The 26,898-nt window shown below is 38.2% G+C and overlaps 1 protein-coding gene across 2 annotated transcripts in view; it reads left to right on the forward strand.

Annotated features, from left to right (window-relative positions):
• LOC122799896 (E3 ubiquitin-protein ligase RNF14-like) overlaps positions 1-26,898 on the forward strand; it is a 692,373-nt gene that overhangs the window by 48,506 nt on the left and 616,969 nt on the right. Inside the window, exon 1 of one of the 2 annotated variants that reach the window (XM_044069278.1) lies at positions 10,075-10,185. The exons of the other annotated variant lie outside the window; for it this stretch is intronic. The gene's annotated coding sequence lies outside the window, so the exon portion shown is untranslated. Of the gene's footprint in view, positions 1-10,074; positions 10,186-26,898 lie in introns of those variants that run through there. 2 annotated transcript variants of the gene reach the window in all.

Raw genomic sequence — 26,898 nt, forward strand, 5'->3', positions numbered from 1 at the left:
TTTTTTTTTTTTTAGCTTTTTGGCACTCAGCATTTTGAGTGCTGACATTACAACTAACTGCTTGTGCTAAGGATTTGCTAGTATGCATCTAGGGAAGTCTATTTCTACACAATCTCATAGTCTGGTGCTAGCTTATAGAGGAGACGTGAAGCACAGGTCCCACTTGCTTATTTGGAAACAGCTGTGATTATGTGACATCTTCATTTTCCTGATGTTCTAGTCAAAATTCTTGCTTTCTTAAAAGAACAAACTGAATGAATTGTGAAATATTTGGTCCCATGCACATATCCAGTAACAGTCATGCACTAAGCAAAGTGGAGCCTATGGAAACATATTTAAAAAGACAGCAGCGCTCATAAACCGGAATAAAACAGTATTGCTTTTTATATAGTGCTGATTTTCTTTCATAACTGTATAGCTGCCATGTAACTCTGGTTTGGGAACTTTGAACATTTTTTTTCTACAGAGTGATTTTTTTCAGCTTGAGTCATCATGTACCATTCTACCCCCTGGAAGAGTAAATCTGTTTTCTCTGTTGATGTGGCCACTGCTGGCTACTTTGTACCTGCAACAGTGGAAAAAAATGTAAGCAGGGGATATCAGTATACATGGGTATGAAGGCTGCATGAAAATCAGCAAGGAAATTAACACCATGATGGTATAAAGTAGTAAGGCATCTGAGGAATGTGTATTTGTTATCTTAGTAATTGTGGTGCCAGAATCCAGACAAATAACTGATGCTTGTAATAGAAATAAAAATATTTACAGAAACCGGAAAATCAGTTTGCCTTAGCTGGAAACTGTGAGGTGGGATAACCCGGGACAGAAAAAGTCCAGAAATTTCAAGTTATAGGCAAATCTTACACTTTGTGTGAATGAGCTCTCACAAGCCATGTAGGTGGAATATGCATAAAAAGTAACAGTTACGGTTTCTGTTTCATAGATCAAAAGCTTTTGTTCAGTCCTCGCTTCCAGTTACCATGCAGAGTTTGGTTTTCTTCCTTGTTGTTGTGTGAGCTTTTTTTCCCAGGTAATGTAGTTTTCTTCTTCCACCCAATAACACAATAGGTGAATTAAACATTCTCTGTAGTGACCCTTACTACTGTCCTAAGTCATCAGTGGAACAGGTCAGCAGTGGACCATTTCACTTACTTGGTCAATAATGCATAAGTTACATTCAATGTACTTTTTTCACATATGAATGGTGTAAGTTTAAAAAGTGAAAATTTCAGCAATGAACTTGATACCAGTAGCAGTATGGAAGATAGTTTTTATTTGTGTATGTCTGATGTGATTGAGGCCATTGCCTGTTGTTTACTGGATACATGAAAGATTAAATGTTAAAGCCTGTTTATACCTCCATTTAATAATGAATGCATAAAACAATTCTCTGCAGTGTTTAATTATACTTTTGAAAGTGCCTTTCGTGATTTCGTGATAGATAAGCCTAATATTCAGTATAATTTGACAAAAGTGGAATGGATAGCTTTAAAAGATCTATGTAAGGTTAATACATTTCTCTTTAAGCCAGCAGATAAAGGGAATAATACAATTAGTCTGAATTATAAACAATATATGCGGATGTGTAGCCACAGGAACTGGAACTTAGAATGAGAACAAGAGGCACAAATTTTAGCGTAAACAACGATTTATTTTCCGCTTTATCATTAGACTTAATCAGAAAACAATACATTCAACTGTAAAAAACATTCAGTTTAAAAATATCTGTAAGCCAATAGAAAGTACATCTTCATCCCACAATTAAGTGACATCACAAACAACTGTTAAAGACATATACTTCTATTAAAAACGTATTTCAAGTGAACCCTGCGGTTCTTTAAGAAACACGGTTAACTACATCATTCATCCCTGGTGCTTTGCTTTTTGTTCTTGTTGTTGTTATTTTTAACATTTTTCACTGTATCTCTAGATTAGCAATTAAAGCTATGTTTTTCAGCCTACTTAGATGTTCACTTGTAGATTTATACACATGATCATTAATATTACGATATATTTTTTACACACAAACCTGATGAAGTGTTTATTTGGTATGAAAGCGATCTTTGTTAAAAGTGTTTCAGTTTATAAGCATTAATATTTATTCTGATAGATATCTAGTAGCAGATCTTTTTGTTAGCTAATTAGTTAGTCATTTTGTTAATGAGTTAGTTTCTTAATTAATAAAGTTTGGATTAGTAGGTTAGTCTTAGTAAGTTGTTCTCATATTATATAGTTTAATTTGTCTCTAGCTTTTTAATTTTAGTTCTAAGGTAGCACAATCTCAGTTTGCACTATGGTGTTAAGGGGGAAGGGAGACTTGGTTAAAGGAATGAGTTTAATGATTTTATTGCTCTTTACAGAACCACCCTCTGGAACCACTCCCTTGCTCCAAATAGCCTGGCTATATATAAATAATGAATGTTTTTGATGCTTTTCATTATACTCAACTAGGATTACTTGTTTGTGTGCTTCATTAAAGGATATTCCCTTTTCAGCTCAACAGTGGACTATTTTCTATTTTATTATTTTGTAGTACATACTTTACAGTTCAATTTTTATTAGTGAACTACGTGCATAACATAATTTAAGGGTTGAACTTCATACCCTCCATACTGCAAAGTTTCTTCTTGGTTTGTTTTTGACCAGTATAGGTTGCATACTGGGTTTTCTGAGACTTCAAGGAATACCAGAGAGTTTTCCGTTTGAAATTGAATATACAAGCATAGTTTTATGAGTAAATGTTATTTGTTATTTTAGATACATTGATGATGTAATATTTATGTGTAATGGAGGTAACAGTTAAGTTGGTGATTTTACGATTTGACGATTTGCAAAAAAATAGATATGATTTCAATTTTGATGGTCTGCAATTGGGTAAGAAAGTTTCCTTCTTAGATTTGAAATTGGAAGGTTTGATTGGTGGAGAAATAAAAACAACTATATATAGAAAATACACAGATGGTGGTCAATATCTACATAGAAATAGTTGTCATCCTCCATAGGTTCATAGGTTGGTACTAGGCTGTCGGCCCTAGGGCCTATACAAGCCTAGCCATAACAATTCCCTGGCTATTTCTTCCCACACTGTTTACTTCCCTGGACCCCTGTCTAGTAGGGTGACTGATGTGATCCCTGGGGTGAATTTCCTTTCTCCCATCCAATCGTCAATGTTCCTTTTGAAGAGGGTCAAAGTGGCGCTCTGCTTGACATGTATGGGCAGTCTGTTCCAGAGTCTGGGGAGTCTCTGGGTCAGGAGCGTGTGGTTCTGAGGGATTGGGATTTCTTTAAGTGTAGTATGTCCAACAGCTCTGGGTTTGACATGGCCTTGTATGTTAAGCAGAGATCGTCTCTGAGTAGATGATATGCAACAGAGTATAGCTGGAGATTTTTAAGGCGGTCAGCGTAGGGCATCTGCTTTAGGCGTGTGATTCTTTTAGTGAAGTGATTCTGCGGCCTTTCCAGTTGTTGCAGATGTCTTGAGAGGTACATACCAAATGGGGTATTGTATTCTATAATGGGTCTAATGAGGGATGAGTACAGTGGGACAATAACCTCCTTTTTTCTGGATGAAAAGCCCTTAGTGATGAGGTGTGCCACATAAAAGGATTTCCTGACTGTTGTGGCAATGTGGTTATTGAAGGTGAGACCACTGTCCACATGTGTCCCTAATTCTCTTATCACACTTTCAGTGTTTAGTGTTCTGCCACCTATGTGGTAATTCACAGGTACATGTTTTTTCCTAAAGGGTATAACTATACATTTCTTGGCATTGAGCTTGAGCCCATAGCACTGGTACCAAGCATCTGTTTCTGAAAGGCCCTTTTGTAGAGTATCCACATCATTTGGGGATTCAGTAATGTCTCCCAGTTTGCAGTCATCTGCGAACTTTGTTATCCAGAGTCCCTTAGTGTTGGCATGTACTTCAGAGAAGTAGATGCCAAACAAGAGCGGTCCCAGGACTGAACCTTGAGGTACTCCACTTGTCGCTTGTCTGGTGCTGGATTTGGAGTCAGCTACTTTTACAGTGTGGGTTCTGTCATTAAGCCAGTTGGCGGCCCATTGAGTGACATAGGGATTAATGCCCAACTTAGTAAGTCTATCTATGATTCCAGAGTGGGGGATGGTGTCAAAGGCCTTGGCGAGGTCCAGATAGGCTATGTGGTCCGCCTTACCCTCGTCCACGGCTCTGGAAACTGATTTGAAGAAGTCAGTCAGGTTCAGGAGACAAGATCGGCCCTTCACAAACCCAAACTGAGTGGAGTCCAGTGTTTGAAGGTTTCCAATGTCTTTGTTTATAAGTTCCATGATAATACATTCCATAGCCTTGCAGAGCAGGCTTGTCAGAGTGATGGGGTGGTAGTTCCCGGGATCCAAGGTGGATCCCCTTTGTAGAGTGGGATAACTGTAGCTGTGCGCCACTAAGTGGGCATGAAGCCTGAGGTAAGGCTATGATTAAACATGACACTTAGGTGATGTGCCAGTTCATTTTGTAGTTCATGTAATACACAGCCCGGGATGTCTTCTGGTCCCATGGATGCTGTATTCTTAGCTTTGGAGAGTGCGTTTCTTACCTGTGTGGCCATTATTACTGGAATTTGGCAATCTTCCGGTATTGAGATGGGTGATTTAGGGGGTGAGAGAGGGGTGACATTGGCACTGAATTGATCTGCCAGGATATTGGCAATATCCTTGGGATCAGTATATTTAATGCCATTCTGTTGTAGCTCAGAGCAGATCTGAGCATTGCCATTTAGATTCTTGACACATTTATAGAATGCCTTGTGGTTGTCTTTGGAATCTTTGGCAATTTTATTTTCATAACTAGCTTTGGAGGATTTTATGAGGAATCTCAGCTTCTTACTGAGGCTGGTAAGGGCATTTTTGGCATCCTGGGAATTTCCTCTTTTCTGCAACAGTTTCTTCCTTTTGTGGTAAAGTTTGTTTATGGCAGGGGACCACCAGAGTGGCTTTCTTTTTTTTGGAGGAGAGCATCTTGGTTCTGTTTGGGATGGCACGATTCATGCATGAGTGGATGTGCTCATACAGTGCCTTAATGTAGGAGTCAGCAGTCAAACTTTCAGTTTCCGTCTGCATGGGTGTCATGAGGTTTGTCAATTCTGACTTGAGCAGTATGAAGTTGGCTTTGGAGAAGTTTATTATGGAGGTTTCCTTACTGGGGGGTGGGATGTGGATGTTAAGGGTGATTAGCTTATGGTCAGATCTGACCAATAAGGGGGTGACCATAGGTGTGGAGCATCGATTTCCCATGTTGGTAAGACAGACTAGGATATTGGAGCCCCTGGTGGGACTGTGGATTAGTTGATCCAGGGCGTTGGAATTTATGAATTCCAAGAACCATTGGGCAAAGGTGTTGGTATATGAGTAGTTTTCCCAGTTAATGGCAGGGTAGTTGAAATCACCCAGTATTAGGGTATTTGGTTGTATCTTAATATTTTCCAGTATGTTTAGAAAGGTGTTGTGAGAATCTTGGGGCATGGTGGGGGATCTGTAGAAAGCTACAATTTGGATTGCAGTCTTACCTAGTGTTAGTTGCTCCTGGAGAATTTCAGACACATTGTGTTGGGCAACTAGCCTGGTGGTGTGAATATCCTTGGTGAATATGGACACTCCTCCACCTTTAGTGTTTCGGTCCTAGTTTGGTGGCCGAAAAGTGTGGTAAGAGTTGTAGCCTGGTATTGCAGGGGTGCTCTTTGAAGCCTTGAACCAGGTCTCAGTTACTGCGCAGATATCGATGTTCTCCATTTTTAGGATTGCCTCGAGAGAGTGCATTTTGAGGTTTAGACTTCTAGTATTGAGTAGCATTACCTTCAGAATTTGCATGCTTGTACCTGTTATGGTGGTGGTTTTGCCCTTTGAACTTTGCCTAAAAAAGGCACTATAGGGGTGGCAAGAGCCTTAGCCAGTAACCTGAATCCCAGGGGTGACAGGTGCAGACCATCTCTGGCAAAGCATCGTGGTTTGTCGATCATGTCGTCACAGGTAGACAGATACTGGATCCCCTGTGAATGACACCAGAAGCTTAGCCAATTGTTGAAGTCAATCATTTTGTCCTTATATTGTGGTATCATTCTGGGCGAAGGCAGGATGCTACTCAGGGCTAGGGTCATAACTTCCTGGGCCACATGATCCAAGAGCACTTCCATGTCTCTTTTCATATAGTCTAGGGTGGTACGTCTCAAGTCATTCACTCCAACATGGACAATGACAGAGTCATATTTGTACTCGTTGTGGAGTGACTTGAGTGCATGTGTTATGTGGCGGATCCTGGCACCCGACAGGCAGCTGACTAATTTTCTCCTTGTTCAGCCTGGTGAGTGGGACATCAGTGTACCTGACTATAGAGTCACCTATGACTAGTGTGTTGGGTACATTGTCTTGCCTTAGGGGCTGTGGCTGGGTGGCAAACTGGTGTTGTGAGCTATGTGACACTTTGGTTGTGATTGGTGTTTGTTTGCATTTTTCAGCTTCGGAGGTCTTTGTTGCTTGGGCAGATTACAGTTAAGGGCATCCGCATATGTGGATTTAATGTTGCTATGTGTGGGTGTTGGTGTGGGTTTAGAAGGGCTATGTGTTGCTTGAGGTGTAGTGCTGGTGTTAACCTTCTCCTCTTTACTGGTTAGCACAATCTTGGGTGGAGAGAGCTTTGCTTCCAGTTTGGCTATGTAAGTGCATCTCTCACAGGTTGTAGTGTTGGGTGGTAGGAGAAGAGTTGTCTATGTACATGAGGCAATTGCTGCATTGCCCCAGTATGCCCAGATTCACCAATTGGACAGGAGAAATCACCGGAAGCTGACCCTTGGACATGCCTGGTTTGGTGCTATTTTTGTAAAGTACAGGAGCTGTTTTCCCTTGTCTTAGCAAGGTACTTTGCAATTATAGGCTGTTTAGTGCCTACAATTAATCTCTCCTTCTTAACAAGGAGAGTTGAGTGCTTGTGTCAGTTTAAGGCTTCCTAGTGCTTTCCAGCAGGTATTAGAGCAAGTGCTAGTCACAGGGATGCATAAAGGTAAGGTAAAAAATGGTTTATCCTAAACACTGCTGTGTACACTAGATAAGTTAGATGTGAAAGTAGGTAACTTAAGTTTTACCTGTCTAAAAAGTTAAGTTTTAGTGGAGAGCCACTATTTTTAAAACAGCAAGATAGATTGAAAGGGGTGGTCATTTTTGTATTCTGGTACTATGGAATACAGATGGCCAATAAATTTAAATAATTGAAGGGGAGTGATTTCACAGAATGATAATTTTGTGCTTACTCACACAAGCCAGTGAAAGCAGAGAAGAAATGAAATATATGGTCCAATTAACATAAGAGGCAGGCAACTAGAAATACAGTGGTATTTAAGAGCACAACATTAAGTGGGTGGGTGGGTGAGGAAAAAGTTTCTGCCTGACTCACAAGAGACAGAGCTGTGATCTCTTTTGAAGTTTTAATATGCAGTTAAAAGCAGAATACAAGTAAAACACAAGGTAAAGAAAACATTTATTTTCTTCTTTACCTGACGGAGAAGCATTACATTTACATAGACTTTGTAATGATGAAACTTATTTTTTTAATGAGGCTAAAGAAACTATGAATATGTTTATCACTAGAGACTGTAAGAGTGACTTATCGAATCTTTTCAGAGAGTTATCAAGGGGCAAAAAATTTAAAATATATATATATTAATAAAGGCTAGAGAAGTTTCTAAATTACTATTAATATTCCTTTGACTTCTTACAGATGTGGACAGAGCTTAGGGGATATGCTTGTCCACAGTTGTCTTATTCTTCCTAATATTCAAATGTATACAAACCGTAATAATTATTTGGTGGGTACTTTCCCTTGTGGTAAGTTTTGTAGCTGTAGATTCATTGTATGTTCCTTTCAAAAAAATAAATATAAAGTTTAATCCCATTAAAAGATTTACATATATCACAGAGGGCATTATTTATGCCCTCAAGTGTCTATGTATCTATTTTATATATGGGAAAGTAAGAGAGCCTTTAAATGTAGGTTACAGAAACATATTTAGAGATATAAAAAAACCAACAATTAGAGTCCTATAGCCTTACATTTTAAACAATACCATCAAAGTGATACATCATTGTTACAAGGTACTGTTTTGGAACAGGTGGTGGTTAAATTTGGTGAGAGTAATTTATTTAAAGACAGATAATTGTATAAGGAGATAATATATATTTTAAAGTATGGTACACCTTTTAGTTTAAATACGGAATATAATTGGAAGTATCTAATTTAATGTTTTTTTGATTGTTTAATTAATTTAACTGTTTTTAAGATTATATTTCTATTACTCCTTGAAAGGTTTTGGCCTAGGTGCTAGACTGTATTAAATTTAGATCTTTCTGTGTCTGTAGCTTGTTGTTTTTTTATTTTATTTATTCCTAGTTGTCTTAGTTGGTGTGAGGTGGGATAACCCTGGACAGAAAAAAAGGTCCAGAGATTTCAAGTTGTAGGCAAGTCCTACACTTTGTTTGAATGAGGTCTCACAAGCCATATAGGTGGAATATGCACAAAAAAATAGCAGTTAAGGTTTCTTCTTCATAGATCAAAAGCTTTTGTTCAGTCCTAGCTCCAGTTACTACATGGAGTTTGCTTTTCTTCCTTGCTACTGTGTGAGCTTTTTTTTCCAGCTAATGTAGCTTTCTTCTTCCACCCAATAATGCAATAGATGAATTACCTAATTTGTCCCTACATATTATCTGTAGTGACCCTTACTACTGTCCTGTAAGTCATCATTGGAAATGGTCAGCAGTGGACCATTTCACTTAAATGGACAAATACATAAAAAAAGGCCGTTGGCACCTGGTTATAGACGCAAACAAACGCAAGCACAAATATTCACTCAGACAAGCACGCGCAGTAAAAGCCATCTAGATGGTCTGCTCTCTTAACATTAATCTGATACACAGCATCCCATCTTCATTCAAATCTTTTAATTCTCCTAGGGAACCAGTATGACTGATGGGTGGAGTGTTATTCTGTACTCTGGAATGCTAGCACCCACTGCTAGAGACCAGAGGGACAGTGTGCATACATCATGCACACACAAGTAATCACAAGGTGCATATGGAATGAGTGGCAACATACAAGCAAAAACATGTACGTGCTTCATTGATATGCGTATTAGTTTGGCTTTAAAACAAATGGTGTGGAGGAGCTGTCCTAGTTTGTGGTATGGCAGCCACGTATACTGCACCTTCATTACACCCCTGCACCTTCCCCAGGAACTTACAAATTCTCAAAGTAGACAGTAATGGTGAAACTGAGGACATGGAAAAAATGGAGTTCTTAACAGGCATAAATTGGAGTGCATAAACAGTGTATAAAAAAAGAAGCGCATGTGAGTGAATACTAGTTGCTGGGGTGAAAAATGTGTACAAACTATGTTATATTTCACTACATACACAGAAACACACACGACTGTATTTAAAACTTGTGTGTGTGTGTGTGTGTGTGTGTGTGTGTGTGTGTGTGTGTGTGTGTGTGTGTGTGTGTGTGCGTGTATGTATGTGACATGTATACATGAGTTTCAAGGCAGCAGTTTCATGCACTTGTGTTCAAGTCTCAGAAGTGCAAAGTCAGAGTAGGATTTTCATATGTGCATAACATAAATAAATAAATAGCTATTTAAAGTTCTGTGTATGTTTACTTGATGCTAAATGTCTGTTACTATGCTGATTTATTTATGTGATAGGCCCTTAGTATACCTCAAACAAAATATAATTAAACCAATGACCAAATGAATGAATGAAACCATATGCAATTCAGATTATGTATTTTACAGGACGCAATTCTAGAGAGACTTAAGTCTGTTTATACACAGGCATTATAAGGGCATCTTTTAACATTATTCTGAAACCGGTATTAAAATGGTAAAAGTGGCGATAGAAATATAAAATGCATCTTTTTGCTTACTAGAACGTCCTATGCTAAAATGAGATGCTTGATAAAACATCTTTGAAAGTCATGCTTAGCTGAGGGAATTGTCTCATTGCACTGGCAAGTCTGCCTTGTTTGTTTTGTGTTAACAGTCAGAATGAGTCATCATCTAAGACCTGAAAATGCAGGAAATGTGATACTCTGTCTTTTTGTCAGAGTGAAACTAGTAGCAGTACTTGGCGCACGGCAAGAAACATACAGAAAGAATCAGTCTACAAAGGGTAGGTAAACAGAGTTCTTTTTGCATTTAGAAGAAATGCTTTATCATACAAGAACATAAATCTTTAAAAGTCACTGTATACTAGTCTCACACACTTTACTACAGCAGCGTCTTAAAGTTAATAAATTTCTCAGTTGTACCATTCTAAATGAAAAGAAATAAGATCAAACAAGGACAGATGAGGACAAGATAATCCCAGCAGTCGCATTATCTCTGGCCTCACAGTGCATTGTGGGAAAATTGACATTTCTAGGAAAACAGAATCAAACCAGGATGCATGTCTATATGAGGGTATTTAGGGTGGGGACAGAATTAAAATTAATATTAACTAGTTTTATGCTATGGGCAGGTTTTGATAGTGGAGAACATCAACATAAGGTTTATGTTTTTTTTTCAGGGTGTAGTATTCCATTAAGAAAAACAGGTCAAGTAGCAATGTTCTGCTACAGACAGCAGAAGGAGTATTTCCACATTAAAGTTAAAGTTTTTATGGCCAGTTACATACAGATAACACATTTTTGTTCCAATTCTGTTTTTTCATTCCCTTTAATCCAGCCCTTAGAATACCATAATTAAGAATAAATGATTTACAAAGTTATCCCTGTTTGTCTTATCAATTGCTTCTGCAATGTCTTTGTGCACTGTTTTATTCTTTCTTTGAAATCATGCGCTGTTTTATTGTGGAATTTGTCAAAACATTTTGTGTATCATATGACTCATGTCATCAAGTTCTGAGAGTGTAAGTAGTTATTCACAGTTCTGCATGTATCCCAGACATTACTGAAGATAATCTTGGTATCTCTGAGACTGTGTGTGTGTAATGTAATAAGAAATTTAGAAACATTATAGAAATATTTGGCAACTGTTTGTAGATGAAACAAGAAGCAGACTGTAAAAGTCTATCAAGAGCAGAAAACCAGAGACTCTGAAAAAAATAATTTGTTGATGCTGTTATTAGAAGCGCTGTATAAGAGCTAATTCAGGACACTTCCATTGAAAAACATTGGAAGAAAGATGCTGAAAGAAGTGGAATTGCAAGATCCGGTCTTGTTATGGGAATGCAAACTTCAGTCGGGGAGAAGAATCATTTAAGGAGAACAAAATTATATTAGTGTGTTGGTTACCATTTTAGTGTAGTAAAAAAGAAATACAAAACTCTTAAGTTACTTTGGAGGCATTACTACTCCACAAAATAAGATATGATCAAAAACACTCATTTATCTGTTTCTGATTATCACTGTCTTTTAGAAACTCTGTTGTTGAATGTTTCCTGTAATTACTGTACTCTTAAGTGACTGGATGTAGGTAGTGCTGATACTTAGGTTCATGGGAGTGTACTAGGTTAATGGCTCTGGAGCCTTTCTTTGCAAGCCTGGCACAACGCATTACCTGGCAACATGCCACCCAACGTTATTTACCAGTGCCTCTGTCCAGCAGGGCCACTGAAATGATCCCTGGGGTGAGTTTTCTATTTCCCATCCACTCTTCAAGATTTCTTTTGAAGAGGGCCAGTGAGGTGCTCTGCTTTTTTTTTTTCAAAACAATTTTATTGATTTTAATACATTCAAAATTGTAAACAATCGCATAAAATCATAGTAAAAACTGTAACCTGAAAACTTTAACATATATAAATTACATTATATAAATTACATGTTTGATATAAACCAAACTAACATAAATGAACCAACTAAAGTATTTACATAGACATCCATTAATATATTTACAATGTGTTATTGTTATCTGATTATAATGCATACTGTCATTATGAAAGAAACAAACTAATGTAATTTGTTATAGAGATTCGTTCTTCTTCAACAAGTTTTTTAGATTAACCCACAATTGAAGATTGTATGTTTTTTTGGTTGTCCTTGAGTATATAGTTTTTAATTGCAGTTGGCATACAACATTTAACAGATTCTTGAACTCAGAAAAGGAAGAAGGAGATTCTGAAATCCAATTTTTTGTTATGGTCTTTCTGGCCACTGCCAGTATTGCCCATAATAGTGGATACTTTATTTTTTGACACATTGTGGAATAGGAGTATTAAATATCACCAGAGATTTATTTAATGTGAAATTGTCTGAATAAAGTACCTGTAGTAAATTATTTTCCCCCAGAAAGTATTTAAAGTATGGCATTTGTAAAACATGTGCACCCAGTTTATGCCTATATTTGATTTACATTCATTACAGATATTTTGTTTTTTGTTTATTTTATCCATTAATTGAGGAGTGTACAATGATCTGTTTATATAGCTCCAGGTGTATAATTTCCAGTTCAAAGATAAAGTAGTTTTCCCTGCTGATTGTAATATGTTTGCTTTGTCTAAATCGGTAGTAAGATTATTATTGATAGAGTAAAAATAGTTCCAGAAGTTCTGTGGACATCTGAAAGTTTCTTCCCTTATAGTTCTATAAGTAAAAGAAAGTTTGCCAGAATATGTATGCTTATGAAGTAAAATTGTTTGAAAATGGTATAGTAGAGTACTGGATTTGTGTTTAGTGATTGATGAGATCTATTCTAATTTATTAGCTAGAGTTCGTAAAAGTGTTTGTATATCTAGCCACATTGTATTGTCTATTTGATATTCCTGTATTATGTATTCAACTGATTTGGTTTTATATTCTGATGTTAGTTGGAACCAGAACTTAGGATCATTATGCTTAAATATGGTAATTTTATTTATGTCTGAAGTTATAAAGGATTATTGTGTGAAAGCTATGGGGAATAACAAAAAGAAGCATTCTTTGTATCTGGGGTGTTTATATATAACATTTTTAAAATTTGTTATAATGTTATGAATGTAGCTAGTGGTATGATTGAGATGTATGTGTATAGTGAAATAATCTTTTAGGATCCATAAAAAGGGGTTACTTATTATTTCTAATTTTTGTGTAGATGGTTTGGAAATTAGCTGTAGAGCTGATGAAACCCATAACAGTTTCCACTTAGCTGAGTATGTAGTATCTAAAAGTTGAGTAATTGTTTTGATTATTGAGGAAATAGAGTAAAGGTTTAGATCTGGGAATGCTATCCTACCATTTTTCCAACTGTTTTGATGTTGATTAATTGATATTCTTGTTTTTTTCCCAGACCAAAAAAATTTAATATTAAAGAATTTAACTTATTAGTAAATTTTTTTGAAGGGAGTATTTGAATGGATTGTTGCTTGTCTTTTCGGCTTTTCCCAGTTAGGGGTCGCCACAGTGGAACTCCAGTCTGCTAATGATTGGCAGTAGATTTTTATGGTGCTAAGTTGCCCGCCTGATGCCCAACCTTCAACGAAGGCACGCCCGTTCATGCATGTCTTTGTATAATATATAATATTTTGGGTAGAATAATCATTTTAACAATAATTAATTAATCTTTCTTCTGTAGTGAAGGTTATTGTATTCCATTTTAAAAATAGACTTTTAATATTTTCAAAACACTTATTATAATTTAATTGTATTATTGTTTTGATGTTTTTAGCTGGAATTATTCCTAAGTAAGTGAGCTGCTCTGCTTGACGTGTAAGGGAAGTCTGTTCCAGAGCATGGGCAGCCTCTGAGTTAGGAACCTGTACCTCCAACAAGTTCTGTTGATTGTGGTAATGAGGTTAAGGTCTCTGGCTCATGTGACACGGAGGGACTGGGATTTTCTTAGATGTAGCATATCTAGCAGTGCTGGGTCTGACATGAATTTGTAGGTCTAGCAGAGATCGCCTTTAAGTAGGTGATTTGATACCGAGAAAAGTTGAATTTTTTTAGTCTTTCTGCACAGGACAAGTGTTTAAGGCCCAGGATCCTCTTAGTGAGGTATTTTTGTGGTCTTTCTAGTTGTTGTATATGTCTGGTGAGGTACATGTCAAATGGGGCTATGAACTTGATAATTGGTCTCATGAGGGAAGAGTAGAGAGAGGCAATGACCTCTTTCTTCCTGGAGGCAAAACCCTTTGTAATGAGATGTGCCACGTAGAAGGATTTTCTGACCACAGTGGCAATGTGATTATCAAAGGATAGGTTGCTATCCACTTGTGTTCCCAGATCTCTTATGACACTTTCGGTGTTCAGTGGACTATCATTGATGTGGTAGTTCATGGTACCATGTTATACTCCCCAAAGGGAATGACAATGCATTTTTTGGCATTGAAATTAAGGCCATGGTTCTGACACCAGCCATTGGTCTCCGTGAATGTCACCATCATTTGGGGAGCTAATAATGGCTCCCAGTTTGCAGTCGTCTGAGAACTTGGTCAGCCAGCGTCCCTTGGTTTTGGCCTGGATTTCAGAAAAGTAGATGCCAAACAGGAGTGGACCCAGGACCGATCCCTGTGGGACTCCACTCGTGACTGGTCAGTAGTCTGACTTGGAGTCCGCGACTTTCAGTGTATGAGTTCTATCAGTAAGCCAGTTTGCAGCCCACCTTGTGACATAGGGGTTGATGCCCAATTTAGTAAGTTTATCTATGATTCCTGAGTGGGGAATTGTATTGAAGGCTTTGGCCAGATCGAGTTAGACTGTTGAACTACCTTGCCTTCGTCCACAGCTCTGGTGACAGACTCGAAGAAGTCTACCAGGTTGAACAAACAAGATCTACCCTTAACAAATCCAAATTGTGTGGGATCCAGAGTCTGGAAATTCCCTATGTCCTTATTTATTAGGTCCATAATGATGATGCAGTCCAAAGCCTTACATACCAGACTCGTCAGGCTAATGGGGAGGTAGTTCCCAGGGTTTGTAGTTGCACCACCTTTGTGGAGTGGGATGACTGTAGCAGTGCACCATTCAGCGGGGACAAAGCCTGAGATGAGGCTGTGACTGAAAAGGGCACATGGGTGTGGTGCCAGTTCATTTTGCAATTCATGTAGAACACAGCCCGGGATGTTGTTAGGTCCCATGGAAGCTGTATTCTTGGCCTTGGACAGTGCAGTTTTAATCTGTGCAGCTGTAATATTGGGTACTAGGCATTCCTCAGGTATTGTTATTGGCCCTTTAGGGAGTGAGAGGGGGTTAAAGTTGGCACTGAATCTGTCAGCCAGTATATTGGCAATGTCTGTTGGCTCAGAATAGGAGTTACCATTGTGTAGTAGCTCCGAGCCAATCTGAGCATTGCCTTGTAGATTTTTGACATAACTATAGAAGGCCTTGTGATTGTCCTTAGTATCTGTTGCAATTTTGTTTTCATAGCTAGCTTTAGAGGATTTGATGAGGGATCTCAACTTTTTGTTGAGGCTGACAAGGGAGTGTTTCCAGTCTTGGGACTTTGCCTTGTTCTGCAACAGTTTCTTCCTTCTGTTGTAGAGTTTATTTATGGCAGGGAACCACCAGATTGGTTTCCATTTTTTGGAAGAGAGTGTCTTGGTTCTGTTGGGAATGTGTACATTTGTGTACATGTTCATACAGTGCATTGTAGCATGATTCAGCAGTACTGCATTTATTCTCCATTTGCACAGGCATTGTAAAGTTAGCCACCTCAGTTTTTAGTAGCCCAAAGTTGGCTTTGGAAAAGTTTTTTATGGCGGTTTCCTTTGCAGGGGGTGTGGGTGGGATGTGGATATCCATGGTGACAAGCTTGCGGTCAGATCTGACCAGGGAGGAGTTTACACTTGGTGTAGAGCAACGGTCACCCATATTGGTAATAACCGATTGAGAATGTTGTTACCCCTAGTGGGGTAAGAATAAGCTGGTCCAGGGCATTGGAATTGATGAATTCCAGGAAACGTTGAGCAAGTGTGTTAGTACTTGAGTAGTTTTCCCAGTTAATGGAGGGATAGTTAGTCACCCAGTATGAGGGTGTTGGGTTAGACCTTAGTATTTTCTGTGGTGTTTAGGAATGTGGAGTAGGAGTCTTGGGTCATGGAGGGGGATCTATAGCAGGCAACAACCTGGATTGCAGTCTTACCCAGTGTTAGTTGGACATAGAGTATCTCTGCTGCGTTATGTTGAGCTATTAGCCTGGAGGTGTACATATCCTTTATGAATATGGAGACACCACTGCCTTTAGGGCTTTGTTCCACGTTTTGCGGCCGAAAGGTGTGGTATGAGTTATAGCCTGGTAGCGCAGGAGTGCTTTCAGGTGCCTTGAACCAGTTTTTTGTTACGGCACAAATGTCAGTGTTCTCCATTTTAAGGAGTGCTTCGAACTAGTGCATTTTGAGATTTAGGCTTCTAGCATTGAGTAGCATAACCCTCATATTACATTTTCCTTTTAGCTGTTATGGTGGTATTTTGGTCTTCTGGACATTGCCTAAAAAAGGCACTATAGGGGTGGCAAGGGCCTTGGGCAGTATACAGAATCCTAGAGGTGACAGATGCAGGTCATCTCTGGCAAAGCATCGAGGTCTGTCAGTCATGTCATCCCAGGCAGACAGATACTGGATCCCCTTGGAATGACACCAGAAACTTAGCCAATTATATTGGAAAACACAGATGTTTATATAAACATCTTTTATACTGCATTGTCTGTTTTCTGACAAAATATGCATATAGTGAGTTTTTATTCTGATGAAGTCAGCTGATTGATGCTGACGAAAGCACTCAATAAACGGGATTTTTTTGTACATGGAATAGTCTCTTCTTGGTTTTCATTGCAATATTTTAAAGAGCACTTTCTGATCTTTCTTAGAAATGCAGACTACAGTAAGATTTTACATTTGTGGCCGTTGTGCTGTATTGTAGTGTATGCTCAAAAATCAGAGACAAAACCAGTAAGGGAGGAAATGCCCAAGATCAGGCACTTTTTAAATATTGCTCCTAATTCACTTTAAATGTTAATAGAACAACAGGTTTAAGTAGCACAAAACTCACTGTCCGGCATTATTAACTGACTAAAAACTATTAATTGTAAAAACATTTGTGGCTATATATACATATTTTTTGTATGATGAGTCCATACTGTGATGGACTAGTATTTTATATCATTTGTGTCTTGAGAGTATTTGATTTTTGTTTTATTTACTATTGTGTAAAATTATTTTAATTTTAACTAATTGGTGTTTATATATTCATGAGTAGTGATTTTTCATTGACAGAATTGGTTGGATTAGAACCAATGACTAACCAGCAATATGTATTTAAACTTGAAATTTTTAATGGTATTTTGTTCTGAAGAAGTCATACTAGTTGATGAAAGTGCTTAACAACTTTGGTTTAGTATTTTTAACATTAAAATAGTACTGTGGACTCGCAACATTGTGCTCCTTTATTTTACGAAGTATGAGACAGAGTTGGAGACATTCTGCAAAATCACGGACAGCTGAGAGGTATGCTGCAGACCTTTTCAAGATATAGAATGACCAGCTAGGAGTATATAATCTCAGGAATAGCCACTGTGAAAGGGATTCAAAGGTACCATTGAGCTGCAGAAGGCAAATAGTAATAAAGGGAATGTGGGTACATGTATTCTTTAGCAGTGTAAACTTGAAATAAACATCATGGCTGGGTGTTTTAGAAGTTGTCAAATATTCCACCCATACATATTTAGAGATTTGTTCCGCTGTGGCAACCCCTAATGGGAGGAGTTGAAAGGAGAAGAAGAAGAAGACACATTTAGAGATTTTGAGATTATATCTGAAATGATGCAGTTAAGTATAGAAGTATGCAGACTAATAGTTTGCCTCAAATAACTGCACTAAAATGTGTTTGGGAGTAAAACATAAGTGCAACCATAGGTTTCTACAAGAAGGTATCTGTACTTATTATTAACAGGTGTGATTTCATATCATTTTAAGGTAACTTATTTTTGACAGCTGCTAAACTGAAGAGTTAGTTGCAGCAGCTCAGACAGCTCTACACGTCTGATACTAAGTACTATCTTATTTATCTGTATTTTGAATATCTTCCCTTTCTATCAGTACTAGTAAGCCCCTTTTGTTTCAAGATTTATTATTTGCCAACTGGAGTACTATTTGTCATTGGTTTTGCTAATGTTAAACTTGCATTTTTTGTTACTAAGATACCTACCTATTGTAGTACGTATTGTTTAAATTGCTGTTTCATGTTAACTCTGGAGATTTTCTCCCCGGGCGTCTGCTGAAAAGGGGTTCTTGCCTAGTCGGACATACCCAGTCAACGAATGTCAAATAAATAAATAAGTAAATAACTAGTGCACTGATAAATTAGTACTACTTTCTTTTTAAATAGTGATGCTGTGCAGTTATCCAAATTAGAAATCCACAAAGCAAAACAAAACCAAGAAAATCACAAAAAAATGCTCAAGTCTTGACAAACAGGTGCCACACTTATTGATTCTTCTGCAGGTAAGCGCTTTCGTTCCAAACTCCAATGACTATGAACTTCATCAGACAATGCAAAAACCTGACTGTCTAGTTAAACACTTTTAAATCATGACATTATTTCCTGACTCACATTTAAAAGGAAAATACCTTACTTACTTACACAAAAAGCTGTTACTTAAAAACAGCAATAAGTTAAAAAAGGAAGAAAGAAAGAACAAGAGAATGTGCATAAGCAAATGTGATACAGTAACCCTGACATTGAAAACTAATAATTTAAAAACACATGAATATGTGTATAAACATATGAAAATTATATAATAAATATTCAAGATAAACATATTGTGAAATATTACACAAATATATGCTAAACAGGCCAGCTGTAAGCAGGTTTATCTGTTTAAAGCTTTCAATTTTAAAATACTGGCAGTGGACATACTATCATTTAACCTAGGCCAGTGTATTGAATCTAGATGATCTGCCAGCTCAATTAATTTCTCTCTAAAAGATATGGCCATGCCCCCCCCCCCAATATGATGGATTGACCACATCTAAAAGTATAAATTTAAATCTATGATTGGAATGCTGTATAATATGTTTTGCTAAAGCATTGGTTTCACAGTGCTCTCTAATGTTTCTTAAATGCTCACCAATTCAATGTTTGAGCTTACTCTCAGTTTTGCCTATGTAAAAAACAGGGGCAAAATTCACATAGAGCACAGTACACAACTTTTTCAGTAAAACAACAGTACCTATCTCTAATCCTAATTCTCATCATTCTAATATTAATTTCATTCACTTCCAGTATGTACGAACAGAATTTATACATGTAACCTCCCTTATTTGTTTTACCTTGGTGTTCTAATAAAGATTTAATATTGTTGCCCTTTTGAAATACACAGACTGGCTTTTCACCGATTATTTCTTTTACAACAATATCACCCATTAGTAGTGGCCAATTCTTTTCTAAGATGGCTTTAATTTGATATGCATCCGTAGAAAAGGTGGTAATAAAACAAAACTTATAATTATTCTTAATGCCATTATTATCACTTTTTATGTGGTAACTATCTGCAGAACTATTAGCAGCACATAACTGTTCATCTTCAGGAAAGTCAAGCATGTCATTAACACATAAAATATCACCACCTCTTAACAGAGGAATGAAATGGCCACTTTCTCTTTTCAGAATAATTTCTATCATAATATTTTCAACCAAGGAATATGGGTAACCTCTTTTAATAAACATATTTTGAAGATTATGGCATTCATCTAAACATTTTTCAAACTGGGTGACCATGCGGGCCAGTCTAACAAATTGCCCTTTCAGAACAACTCTTTTTTGGGAATTAAGGGTGGCAACTTGTGAAATGCAAAAAATTATTGGAATAAGTTGCTTTTCTAAAGATTTCAGACACAAACCTGTTGTTCTGAATGTCCTTCTTAAGCAAAATATCCAAATAAGCAATTTCAACTTCATTAATAGTTTGTGTAAATTTTAAAACGGAAGTTGAATTATTAATATATTGAAGGAATGGATCAATACATTGTTCAGGTCCGTTCCAAAGAATGAAAATATCATCCAGGAAGCGGGTGTATAGGTGGCTTAATGGGAAGTACTGAGATGTCATTAAAAATCTTTTCTCCCATTCTAGTATGACGATATTAGCGTACATGCCACCACATGCAAACCCCATTGCTACCCCTTCTTTTTGGATGTAGAGTTGTTCAAACATGATGAAATTGTTTTTCAAAACTATATCTAAAAACTGCTCTAGCATATTAATTTTATCCTAAGGCATGTTTTTGTTGTGTAGGTATTCACAGAACCATTGAATTCCAACATCATGGGGAATCACAATGTAAAGGTCCTTTACATCAATAGTTATAAAAATAAAGGACTTATCAAATATCACTGCGTTAATCTTACTCAGAAAATCCCATGGATCTCTACACAATGATGGTTCCATCTTTAACAATTTCTTAATTTCAACTTCAAGATATTTTACTAGTGGCCATGTAATGGAACCTCTTGCATTCACAATAGGACGAAAAGAGGGTTGGTGTATGTCCTTATGTATCTTTGTTATCCCATAAATAGAGGAGTAATGGGATACTCTACAGATAAAAATTGGCGTTCTTACACTGTAATAAGCCCACAAAACGATAGGTCTTGTAGATGCCCTCTGATATTTCTATATGCACCATTTTTCTCATTTAAAGAACTATAGGCAAATGTGTCTGTTTCCAAAATCTCTAACATTTTCTGTGCATAATCATGTTTCCACATAAGGACCACACCACCCCCTTTGTCCAGCTTCATAACTCTTAAATTTGTGTTAGATGTCAGATACTCAAGCTCAATTAATTCATCTGAAAACATGTTGCTCTTGGTGAACTTTTTACCTGCCATCTCCCTATGTGCCCTAATGTCTAGCTCACACACATGCTCAAAGGTATCTAAAATAGGAGCTGTAGGAGGGTTATATGTGCTGGAAATTTTAAAAGGACGTATAACATTCTCAACTCCTTGGAATTTCATGTTGAAATTTAACTTCCTGATGTATAGTTTTAAGTCTAACAATGTGTGTACTAGATTAGTTGGTGAATTAGGTATAAATGTAGGCCCTTTTGCTAAAAGGTTACATAAATGAGTAGTGACATTCAATTCAGTAAAATTATATACTTTAAAATCACCTTCATTATTTAAATGAATAGATAAGGGTGGCAGTGAGTAAATGTTATCATCACTGTTACACGTGTCATGGTATGCATTTAATATCTACCCCGATTCCCTCTCCGAGGTCCCTTGTAATGACCTCTGTTTGCTCTGTTGGTACTCTGTTGATACTGATAAGTTTGTTGTTTCCCATAACTGGTACCCCTCATTTGCTTTTGGTTCTTGATCCACTCTGATCTCCTCAGAGGTGGAAACTCTTCTTCCCCTAAAAAAAGAATTATCCAAATTATTGTCTAAAAGTTCATGGTTATCAAACACTGAATCATGTCCATACACTTGTCTGTTATTAAAAGTCCATTCTTGAGATGGAAGGGGTTGGAGGGGGGGTTAAGCATTATTAGAATTGTAGTCCTTTTCATCTCTTAATATTTTCTTCAGTTTTTTGTTTTTAATAACATCGATCTGTTCTTCAGTGGAATGGAATATACGGCTATATTCAAATTTGTTTCTGTGAAACAAAGGGTCTTGTGTGAGTTTACTGTCTAAAGTCTTGATTTCCTGTCCCAATAAGTCAGTTTGGGCATCATTATGTTGTACTACCATTTCCATACATTCCATTCCATAATGGTCAAATAATCTAAGAAGATCTTTATGTAAAGGGGAATTTTCAACAAGGCCGGTGGGGTAATGCCAAATATGAAGCCCCTTAGGAGTAATTCTTTTATTTATACACTCACGGAAATAACTATTATCCATCTGTAACTTCTTTATTTTTATCAAAATGTGATCAAAGTCACTTAACTTCTGGTTGAAAGAATGACCAATGTTGTTATCGTTGGTCCGTTGACTTAAGGAATATTTATTATTAAACCAATCTCTTAACACATTGGTTGTGTTAGCAAAAATACCAGTACTACCATTATTGATGGTATCCGAATTAGAAAATACGTTCGCAATGCCACTAACCTGGGCTGCAGTATGCTGGACAGGTCTCCGAGGTGAAGAATTGCTGAAAGGGTGAGTATTCAGCTGAAGAGGCTGTATAGATGTCTCCGACGTAGTCAGGGTGCTCGGCGTGGGATGAACCGAGAGCTGGGACAAAGTAGTTTGTTCCAAACAATCCATTCTTGAAATCAGTTGTATTAAAATGGAAAGGTCCCCAGGTGATGAAGAAGCTTGAGATGATCCATCCACATTCTCCATGTTCCACGTAATACAACAAAGCAGTCAATTCAATTATAATCCAGTTCGGCAAGAAATAACCACCCCTGTTGTATACTTGAGCTTGACCAAATCAGAAATCCACAAAGTAAAATGCAACCAAGAAATTCACAAAAAATGCTCAGGTCTTGACAAACAGGTGCCACATTTATTGAGTCTTCTGCAAGTAAGCGCTTTCGTTCCAAAATGCATTAACTAGGAACTTCATCAGACAATGCAGAAACCTGACTGCCTAGTTAAATACTTAGTTTAAATACTTTTAAATCATGACATCACTTCCTGACTCACATTTAAAAGGAAAATACCGTACTTACTTACACAAAGATAGAGATTTTGAGATTATATCTGAAATGATGCAGTTAAGTATAGAAATATGCAGACTAATGGTTTGCCTCAAATAACTGCACTAAAATGTGTTTGGGAGTAAAACATAAGTGCAACCATAGGTTTCTACAAGAAGGTATCTGTACTTATTATTAACAGGTGTGATTTCATATCACTTTAAGGTAACTTATTTTTGACAGATGCTAAACTGAAGAGTTAGTTGCAGCAGCTCAGGCAGCTCTACACATCTGATACTAAGTACTATCTTATTTATCTGTATTTTGAATATCTTTCCTTTCTATCAGTACTAGTAAGCCCCTTTTGTTTCATGATTTATTATTTGCCAACTGGAGTACTATTAGTCATTGGTTTTGCTAATGTTAAACTTGTATTTTTTGTTACTAAGATACCTACCTGTTGTATTACTTATTGTTGAAATTGCTGTTTCATGTTAACTCTGGAGATTTTCTCCCCGGGTGTCTGCTGAAAAGGGGTTCTTGCCTAGTCGGACATACCCAGTCAACAAATATCAAATAAATAAATAACTAGTGCACTGATAAATTAGTACTACTTTCTTTTTTAATAGTGATGCAGTGCAGTTATCCAAATTAAACGTCTTTTTCAGAATTTCTTTTTAACAGACTATTTGCTTTCATAATATGTGTAGATGTAATTTTAATCTTTGACAAGCTTTTTCCACACAACCCTCTCATTTCCATTCTAGTAGTCAGTCAGTTTTTAATATTACATGATTGGTTAATTTGTGATCCAGGTGCACAGAAAAATTCTTATACAATTGTAGTATCATCATCCAGGGAGGCTGTTTCCCCATGATCCAATTTCAAATTATTGAGCATGCATGTCTTTTTTTCATTGTTGCTACTTATGTCCTTCTAAACATATAATCAATAAGGTTAACATGCATAGTATTTGTGCTAGAATTACAGACATGTTCCAACCGTCTTTTAAGGACAACAGGATTGTACCTATTTTATGAAATGGCAGTAGCCCCAGTGTACTACAACTCTAGGGCTCTAAGCGATAGACGTAAAAATTTAGTATTGAAGGATTTGCTTCCAGCTTTGTCTCCTTCTTCTTCATCTTTTGTTTCAGGGTCTCAACCACCCACCAAGAAATCAAAAACTGCTTCGGAACCCAGGGAGCATAAGAAACATTTGCCTGCCTGGTCTCCTATATCTGCTCCTGCATTGGAGCCTCCTGCTAAGTTACATAAGGGTTCAGATCTGACCTCCTTAGATCCGATGCTTGGAATGACAAAATTACCACAACATCAAAGCCATCCCTTCTCTTTGGAGCTGGTTTCCCCTAGTCTCCAATCTCTCTTCTTACAGGAGACACTCAGGAGATTGTCTCAACCAACTTACATGTTGTCTTTCTATCAAATCCTCCCAAAGTCTCTCCACGACAGATGTTGATATGATAATGATGAAATTTCTCAAAGCTGGGATCCTGATTGGGGGGGGGGTCTTACCATCTCCATCTCCATTTAGATCCATGAGCCTTCAACCTGTTTCCCATTCCATCATTTCTCCTTATGTGATCCAAGTACCAATTTCAGAGCCCTAGAATCCGAGACCCCCCAAGAGTCAAAGTGTCAGATCCGAAGATAGCTTCTTCTTCAATTCTGACTGTGTCTCTGACTTGTTCAGTGCTGACCTCCTTAAGCAGGATAGGTCTTAGAGTAGAAGCGTAGGTGCCAGATCTGGGGGATGCCTTTGTCTTCAAGAGTTTGGAGCCATTGCTTCTTGTTAGATCTTCGGCACTGGACAGCTCATGTCGGACTCTTCCGTCGAGATGGGAGTTTGGGCAAGATTGGAGCTCAGTGGTACCTTGAGTTACAGCTCTGGTGAGGTGGGCTACAGCTTCTTCCAGTCCTTCTGCTTTGAGATGATAGAGGGTTTTCTCTCACATGAGAGCTCTTTCGACTCTTGCTTCTTCAGATCCTACCACCCTCGGATTGGACTTCTGAACCTCATCCACCTATTTCACAGAGACAGCTGACCCATACAAGCTTCCAGGCAGTTCCTATTCAGGAACTTCTCATTTCTTCTGATACCTCTCCAGATCATCACACTGAAGAAGGCCCCTGGAAGAGATTGTGTAAAAGGAGGCACTTAGATTCCCCTCAGGAATCTTTAACCAAAGACATCAACTTTGATGAGGGGGAAGGGTTCCCAAATCACTGCCAGAAGACATCTCCTGTGAAGACATCCTAGAATCCTTAGCCAAAAAGGAGGATAGTCTTCTGATCCCCCTTCTTTAAAGGAGTATGTGTTCCTAGAAGCCTTTGGGTCTGGCCCATCTACATCTTGGGTTACCTCTCCAGCATGTGACCTTATAGATCTTGTGTCCCGCCAGGCATGGAAGGCACCAGGTACTGCAGAACCAATTCCCTATCACCTGGACAAGATTCTTGTGCCACACAAAGACAGACCTTGTTGGAGTAAGGGAGTTTCTGTAGATGCCATAGTTGTGGCGGCAGCCACAAAGAAAGAGTTGGCTGAACAAAGCTCCACTGTTCATCCTCCTAACAGAGTCTAGGACAATAGACAGTGTTGGTAAGCATGTTTATGCCTCAGTTTCCTTTGCCTTATGGTCACTCGACTACTGGGCATATTTTACCAGATTGGAGAGAGACTTGATTAAGGAGCTCTCTAAGTTTAGTCCCAGGTCCATGTCAGAGGAAGAGGAACAGAAACAGTTTTCTTTGCAGCTGGACACCCTTCATTCAAAGTGTAGTGTGTCCATGAGGTTAATCTCTCATGCAGCAGAAAGTTCCTCATGGGTGGCGGGTTCAGGCATAGCCATTAGGATATATGCTTCAATGCACTTGTCTGACTTTGCAGGGCCCTTTTAAGTCTTCTTTCATCTGTGCTCCCTTCAATGGCATTTCTTTGTTTTTGCCTACAGTAAAAGAAGCACTTTCCCATTTTGAGCAAAACAGAAAGACCTTATCTGCCATGGGAATCCATTTTTCTACCCCAGAGAGATCCTTTTCTAGGAATCAGCATGGTGGTAAGAAGATGTGGTTCCAAAAATCACAAGGACCTTTTCAGAATTTACGAGGGGAAATTTCTTCCAGAGGCAGAGAGGGAAATTCCAATGGAAGACACCATCCTCATAGCAGAGGAGGTCTGCAAAACCAAGGGTATGGAGATTCTTTTTTGGGGAGACCCTTTCAGCACCCCTGAAGGTTTGCCCGACTGTTCTTCTGTGGAGGCAGTCAGGGGGTGCTTATCTTTGCACCTAGAAGCCTGGGCATCCATCACAAAAGATACTTGTGTGCAAAGAATTGTATCCAGAGTATATTTCATTCTCTTTTGGTGAATTCTCTCAGCCAAATGGAAAAATCTCCCTGATGCTCCATCCAGTCAGCAGTAGTTAGCAGCTCTATGAGTTCAAAAGCTGCTAGATGAAAGGGTCATCTAGGAGTTCCCATCAGACCAGAGAGGATCCATAACAGAAATTATTCAAGGTTCTTTTTAGTGCCAAAGAAAACAGGGGAACTAAGCTCCATTTTGGATCTCAGCAATCTAAATTGTGAAGAACTCCAAGTTCTGGATGGCCAATGTTCAGTCCATTCTGCCTCTTCTGCAGAAAGATGACTGGATGTGCTCCAGAGATCTCCAGGATGTGTACTTTCTCATCAAGATGAACAGGTGCTCCCTGAGATATCTGTGCTTTCAGCTGGGGGCCAGTCATTATCAGCTTAGAGCCCTGCCATTTGGGCTCACCACAGCCCCCAGGGTGTTTACCAAATGTATGGCAGTGGTAGCAGCTCATCTCAGGCTGCTTGGATTCACAGAATTCCTTTATCTAGATGACTGACTCCTCACCGCACCAAGCAGGCATCTCCTTGAAAAAGCCAGGGATGACTTACTCCAGTTGTGCCAGTCTTTGGGGATCACAGTCAATTATTCCAAACCCCACCTTCAGCTAGTTCAAGTCTTGGAGTTTATAGGAGCTTGCCTGAACACAACCAATCAGTTGGCCTTTATTCCACCAAACAGAGTACAGACCTTAACAGTGCACATCAGTCAGAGTCTTTCACATCCTACTCCCCCAGGAAAGTTGGTTCTTCAACCCTTAGGGTCAGTGGCTGCAGTGAATTCCCTGCTACCAGCTGCTTGTTTCCACATGTGGATTCTTCAGTGGACTCTAGCAGTTCAATGGTCGATTCTTCAGCAGCCTCTGAACCATCCTATAAAACTTTCTCAGGCTTGCAAAGACTCCCTACTTTGGAGGATTCAGTC

This window comes from Protopterus annectens, chromosome 4.part0 (assembly GCF_019279795.1).
Source record: "Protopterus annectens isolate FY-2018-M chromosome 4.part0, PAN1.0, whole genome shotgun sequence".
Lineage (NCBI taxonomy): Eukaryota > Metazoa > Chordata > Ceratodontiformes > Protopteridae > Protopterus > Protopterus annectens.